Genomic DNA, 7,810 nt, shown 5'->3' on the forward strand with positions numbered 1-7,810 from the left:
GTGCCCTTTATGAAACAAGACATGATTTAAAATAAACAAACGTCAAAATGTCCCCGAACTTTCGAAAAAGCAACTTTGCTTACAGCTCATAACATGTCGCGAATAGTTATATTATAGCTAATCTGTATATTTACTTGTTTTGCCTTTGCTGGAGACAGTTACCAAAAATCTAAAGCTGCTAATGAGAAACCAAAACGCGAGGTACCGATGGAAGTAAGCGGTAGTTATGTTACCGCAGAAAGAATGTCAACATTCGGCTTACGGTAGGCAGGTGGCTGAAGACTCCATTTAACAAACATATTTAGAGACTCTCTCCAAGTCTCACAAAATTTACGAATGTTTTGACGTGTTGACGATGCTATTTAACTGGAATTAATAGTGTTACATTCACTTTGATCAAAATTATTATTTTCTAAAGTTGATAATAAGTATAACCGATTGATTGATTTTCAGAAAGTTTTTAACTCTATCGAAGTTAACTACGGTATGTTGAAATTTTAAGCCTAATTGTTAAAATTGTAATTGGAATGTTAAACTTTTAATTCATGATCTCTTCCATGATTTTGAAATAATGCTTGACGACACAAATGCTATTCTGGAGCTAAGAAAACTCGAACGCACTCGTTAATCTATGATTACTGCTAGTTATATCATATTAACTGGCCCGCCATTTTGGACTTGGAGAGTGTGGGGACTGGACCGAGTTCCCATCCAATCCTTCTCCCGTTTCGCGGGAATTTCTGTCGTTTTCATCAGGTGTGTTCGAAATTGTAGAAAGCGATCTGTTTCAGGGTAATTTTACGATGGAGGGGTAAATGACCAGTCCGGTGCCACATCATGGGCTGTGCAAGGAACAGGAATGATTCCTTTGTTGTCTTGCGATAGTGACATGACAGCATGGTTAAAGGACAAGTAGAAGGGTTCAGGTGTGTCCGGGGAAGAAGGGGAAGACCTGGTGATACCAAAGCTACAGGTGATTCAAAAGATTAGGTAGGGATCATACACCCGCACAAATGGCTTTTACCGCGATCTAGGGGACTCTTTTGACTGAAGAGAGACGACGATAATATATAACTTACAGTATTGTTTTCTCAGATTGTTTGTTTATGGTTGATTGCTTTTATTCCCATGTTAATTTCCTGGGTCCTTAAGAAGAGCACTAAACATTCAACAAATTTATCGCAGCAATCACTTTATCACAAAAAGCAACAACAAGTACGATAGAAAATAACTTGAAGGCTGTTTTTTTGTCTGCTTGTGCTGCTTGTTTACATTCAGCTTGTCACTTGCACACGTTTATCACGCAATGCACAGATTAGCGGCTTCCATTATTTGCCCATTTCGTCGAGGATCTTTGCGAACATACTGCATCTAAGCTTTTCGATGAAATTGACATTTTCTGCGAGAAAATGTCATTAAGAGGTAATCAATCATGAAGTTCAGTAATTTTAATTTTCAGTGGACAAAAACCTTGTACCAGAATAAATTAAAACATATTGCCTCCTTTTTTACATTTTTTCAAGGGCTAAAGATGTAATTAGTTATCTATAATAACACCAGAGAAAATTTCTTATGGGAGCCCGAGAAAATAAATGTCATATTTCAGAAAATGACTTCTTCTTTCTACTTGTTCTTTTACCATGCAGTCATGTCACTATTGCAAGACAACCAAGGAAACAGTCCTGTTTCTTGCACAGCCCATGACGTTTATCCTGAAACAAGGCTTTGCTTGGGTTATTTTCTTTTAACAAGCAACAAAAGCTTTTTGTTATCCAGCTCTTTTAACTGTGGATGGATGGTTTCATTTTTTTCAGCTCTAAAGGACTCGGAAACTTAGAGCTCACCTCGATACTGCTCACTGAAGTTCGTATTTGTTTGTATAACCTATGTATGTATGGTCATTCTCTTTAACTAATGGGTATTTACAGCAACTATTCAGGCTATTACAAGGTCAGACGAAGATTATATGTTAACGAACGTTCTGTTAAGGTGGCCCGAACCTATACATATGCTCGTTGGGTATGTTTTTGAATCGCGTTTTTCGGCAGGGCGGATTAAACCGATTTCTATGATTTTTGGCCTCCTTAATAAAGAATGGTCGAACTTTAAGAAACTGTTATTTTTCTTGTAGGTATAAAAACGTTTGAGATATGGGCATCTGTTTAAAACAACATTTGTACAACAAAATGTCAATAACTTCTAAACCCGAAGACAGATGTTTCTCTAACTTCAGCAAATAAGCCGCAGAGCTCTCTAGTTTTATAACTGCAAGTTTGAAGTCAATCTTGACCGTAGAACTCGCTGCACAAATAGCTGGACAAATTTAACCTTAAAATGTAACGCTAACACATTTCTGAAATTCGATTGAGAATTTTGCGACTACAGAAAAGGTCTAAGCGAATAATTCTTGGTGTAGGTTCAAGATCAAGGACAGAAGAAAATTTTAAGAAGCTCAAGTGGTTACCGTTCTATGATGACGCTAAGATAAATAAGTGTGTTCTACATTATAAGGCATTGAAAGGCGAATCACCCATATATATCAATGATCTATTGTTACGAGCAAATCAGTGCACGGCAGAGAGACGAGACATGGCCATCATAACTTCCTGTGCCCAAAGTTTCGACACATCACCGAAGCGGGAAGATCTTTAAGCGTCAGTGGCATAAAGGTATAGAAGAGACTGTCTGATGATATTAAAAAGAAAGACAGTCTTTCATCTTTTAAGAATGCTTTGATAACTTACTTTAGAGATTCTGATATTGATATGATACTTTTGAAGCCTTATTGTAAATAAATCTTGCATCGTCAGGATAGTTAACTTAGTTGAAGTCCACCAGCTTATCAGCTTCTTCTCTTATGTGAAAACTTATTTTACTGATTCTTATATTGATATTAATAATTTTTAAGTACGATTGTATTTATATATCAGTCAGGGGTGTAGCTACCTGTACGCACGATATGTAATGAATAAATAATAAAAATAAAAAGTTAATTCTAAAAAGAAAGCAGAATATTTTAAGAAACTTATTTTAAGAGCACAGTTTGCTTCAATCCATTCAACTGTGGTTGTTTCTTTGAAATATATTTTTTTCTAAACAACGGATTGTTTTTTCCCTCTCCACCCAAATGGAATGAATCTTGAATAACATATACCTGTATATCTAGTGAAAAGATGGCAGGCGTTTTTACTAAAAAGGTGTTCGGATTCCTAACCGTTTACCCACATAGATAAATCCTGGGAGCAACGACGAAGGCGACGGTGACGGTGACATCAATGAGCCCAAACAGTAAATGAAATTTCTTACGTCCATCGTGCTTTTCTTTACAACCTGTACGAACACGACCGTAAATTTCCTTTTGCCACGTTGTTTGGAGGACGTAAACCAGGGACAAACTCGATTTCTTCTGTGAGTCCGAACTTGTTGGGAGCGGTCAACAAACTCCGTAGGGAAGTTCACCTATTTTTGCCATTTTAAGAGAGTTGAAATAAAAGTTAAAAAAAAAAAACGCGCATTCATTTTGATAGCTGGTGACGTTTTCGTTGCCCTCGCCGTCGTCGTTGCTAAGGCGCCCTATATTCATGAAACTGACAGTTGCATTTTGGTTTTACTGCAAACTCGTATGATCAAATGCGGAAAAGTATCCGGATAAGTTGGACATATTGTTTACACTGCAAAATTGCGAATTTACAAGCCATCGGATTCAATTTATGTTTTGGATTCAAGATCTATAGAGACTTGACCAAATCGGCACCTTTTCAATTCAGATCCACGCACTGCATCTGCTCAAAAACGTACGACGAAACGAACCCATTAGCAGAATATAGTAACGAATCCGGAAAAGTATGTAGCCTTATTGTATGATAGATGATTGACGTGCATCAGTCAATGGACCCAAACACCCTACAAAGTATTTTAAAAGTTGCTAATGTCATTTCATGTGTAGAAAAAACTCTTAGGCTTACAACGTAACCAAATCTTTAATCAAGGAATTTATTTATTTATTATTTTTGAGAGGGGGGGGGGGGGAAGAATGCAAAGCAATTTGGAGAGTTGTGCTTACCTCTGAAAAAACCTGGCTACGCCCCTTGACTACCGAATCAAGTTGAGGGTATTGTGTGGAGCCAGATGCTATTTGTCACTAGCTGCCTGGTTAGGAAACGCAAGTGCGTGCATCTTTATTTAAAGTACTAATCTGTTATTACTCTGAACATTACCCAAAAAAAAATTCAAATTCAAATGCATATCAACATCCCGGAATTACTGGTGATGCGTGATGTGATTATATAAATTCATACTATCGTTCAATTTCTTGCGGATTTTTTTGGATGTAAAGGCCGAGATGGTGGGTTGGGATCAGGCCCACCCCATTGGGGTTATCACATGCGGATCATCCGAGCTGTGCATAAAGGAAATTCAGACGTATTAAGAAAACAATGAGATTTACCGGGCTTATCTTTTAAGTCAAACGTAAAAATGTATGCAAATGGTCCCTGGTTTATTTACAACTGTGAAAGTTGCTTTGAAGCTTTTAGTCAACCCCAATTTTTTCTAACAGTTTTGTCGAGTCAGTATTTTATTTTACTCTGGGACGAGAGAGGTCAGGAGCGCAAGATTTTCAATTTGTCAGAACCGGGAGAAACGCGATAGCATTTAGTAACCTTTTTGACAGACTAAGGCCAGGAAAGGAGGGGAATTGAAGGGTTTACACTATTCCCCCGGTCTCACCTTGTCCAGGACCCGCCCTTGGTGAAAGTAAACAAACTCCAAGTTCTTGTTTAATTATTCAATCTCCAGAAATAACCTCTTTCCGGTTAAAGAGTTTTATTTCAATAAAGTGACGTAATAATGATGTCAATATAATAGACAAATTATATTTTGGTGAAATCTCACTCGTGGTCACTCGTGTGTACTTTTAGACACCAGGGGTACTGACAGTAGGGAACTTATTAGCATGATTAGATGAGCTTCGAAAGTTGTACATGAATGGAATGGTCATCTAGAAATTCTTAGCCTAGTAAAAGAAAATTCTAGGCAAAATTTTTCTGTTTCTCCGAACAGACATTTTACAAAAAACAGTCGTTGGGTGCCCTTGACCAGAACTGTGAAAAACAACAATAGGTCTAATTGCAGCACACTTTTTTGTACATTTCCTTGCCGTTGTTTTGCCTGACGACAACGTGAAACATCCAGCAGCTTCCTTGTTTTCACGTTTTATGGAGGAAATGTGGCACATGTTCTTGTTCACTTTTTCCACTGCCGCTCACTTTTTTTAGCTCCGCTATAAAATTCGTAACTGTTCGGTGATTGAAAATTACAAGGGATTCAATATTACTTTCCCGATTGATTGACCTAGAAGCAGTAGTACCATCCCTCCCATAGCAAGTGTTGCATTGTCGCGCGGACGCGGTCGCTAAACTTGAATATTCACGTCGCGTATTAACCCAGCCAGTTTGCGGTCATGGCTTAGCATAGAGGTCAACAGTGTTTGTTGATGAGCGAGCGATTATCGTGCAGTTGCGATGGGTTTTGTGGAGCCAGCGAGCAAGAAACCGGAGCACACGTTACCTGCAGATTAGCCGATGGCAATTTGGAGCGGATTTGTTGATTATTCTCAAATTTATAGCGCTTCACGTGGAGGCACGTGGAGATGGTCCGTCTGTTTTGTAGCCAGCCTTTAATTCTTCTTTAGTGGATAGTACCTACGATTGCAAAACTCAACAAAATGCCACTTTAACCAGCCAGGAAGAAGAATGAGACGTTCAGTTAAAGGTATCTTAGCTTTGCTTTGTTATATTTTGACTTTTGGACTATTTTAATTCATGGGAGTTTCGACGACCCATACCATTTTGTCCATGTGAATATTAATATATAGATTTAGCCAGGGCTAAAAGCGAAGCTCCCATTAATAAATTTATAATTTAAATCAAACAATAAACTTGTAATCCACAAAACATTTTACTTTAGGGCACATATGTGACTTTTTAGTGAAAAAAAAAATCTTACATCGAGTTGATAGCCTTATATGTACACCCAAAAAACAGCAATCATCTTCGATCACATTTTAAGAGCGGATGTCAGTAAATATCGACCAGAGGTCTACAAAAGTGAAAAATCGAAAATTCTCAAAAAAATTCACAAAGTAGCGCCAGGTAAGCTATTAACATAAATGTAATTTTTACTTCGATCCGATAATTATTTCCACGTACGGGGGGGTTATTGGTTTCGCGGCTCTCGGACCGGGTTTTCCAGACCCGAGACCATGTGCCACAAAAAAATCGTTTTAAAATTGAAATCCATTGTAATGAGGACAACAAAAAACCTATTCAGAAGAGTACATAATTGCACGCATTTTGAGTGGTGATTTACTCAGTTTGAACGAAAGTGTAATATTTTGGAGATTTTTCATTATTTTCAATATTTTAAACGTTTTCGTTCAATGAAAAAATGGCAAATTTCAAAGCCCAAATTCGTCGACTGGTAATAATAATAATAATAACTTTATTTGTATAGCGGTATATACAAAAGCTCTATATCGCTTTACAAAAAAAAAGAAAATAACTAACAACAATAGCACTAAAACAAAAAGTCAATTGAAAGCGAGTCTAAAAAGATAAGTTTTCAATCTAGATTTAAAAACATTAACTGATCCACTTAATTTAATGTCTAAGGGAATATCATTCCAGTGCTTTGGGGCAGCGACCGAAAAGGCCCTGTCCCCATAGCTCTTCAGACGCACATTCGGTACTTCTAATAAATGTTTGCTAGCTGACCTAAGATTTCTTGTAGGGCTATATGGGACTATAAGTTGACTTAAATACGGAGGCGCCAGATTATTGAGAGCTTTAAAAGTTAACAGTAATACTTTAAAAGTAATTCGCTGCTCCACAGGTAACCCGTGTAGCTCCTTAAGGACGGGGCGAATGTGCGCAGCCCTAGGTTGCCCAGCTACAAGGCGTGCAGCGCAGTTTTGAACGCGCTGGAGCTTCTGAATAATATACTCCGGTGACCCGAGGAGCAACGAGTTACAATTGTCCAGTCGACAAGTAACATAAGCACGGACGAGGGTCTTTGTGCTCTCAGAAGTCAGATACATTCTAATCTTCGCAATATTCCGAAGGTGAAATAAAGCAGATTTACAAACGGAACTCACATGCTTATCCAGTGACAAGGTCTCATCAAAAACAACTCCTATGTTCCTAGCTTTGTCAGACCGCTCAACACGATGATCACCAACCAGGATACTATCTAAAGATGGGCGTGGCCGATATTTTGACCTGATAACGAGCAGTTCCGTCTTGTCTCTATTCAACTTAAGTTTGTTACAAGACATCCAACGGTCGATATCTCTAACTCAAGATTCAACCTGAGAGACAGACTAAGCTTGATCATTCCCACTGAGAGAATTGAAAGACAGATACAACTGAGTATCATCAGCATAGAAATGATAACCCATGTTGTATTGTCTGACAATATCCCCCAATGGGGAAGTATAGAGCAGATATAAAATCGGTCCAAGCACGGAGCCCTGTGGTACTCCGCACGACAGCGAACGCGTGACAGACCGCGCACCGCGAATGCTAACAAAATGAGTTTAAAAAAATGAGTTATTTCAGTAACGAGTCTTATACCACGTTAAAGAGCGTTATCTCTTCTTTCAAAATCTGTTTTCATAACTATGGGCAACTCAAAACAAAATTTTTGAGGCCAAAAAATACAAGTCGTACTTTTCTGAAATTTGAGAATTCCAGACTCAGCGGGCCGATGTTAAAAACTCGGAAAAATACAATAAGAAATCAGTTTGAGCAAC

Source organism: Porites lutea, chromosome 4 (genome assembly GCF_958299795.1).
Source record: "Porites lutea chromosome 4, jaPorLute2.1, whole genome shotgun sequence".
Lineage (NCBI taxonomy): Eukaryota > Metazoa > Cnidaria > Anthozoa > Scleractinia > Poritidae > Porites > Porites lutea.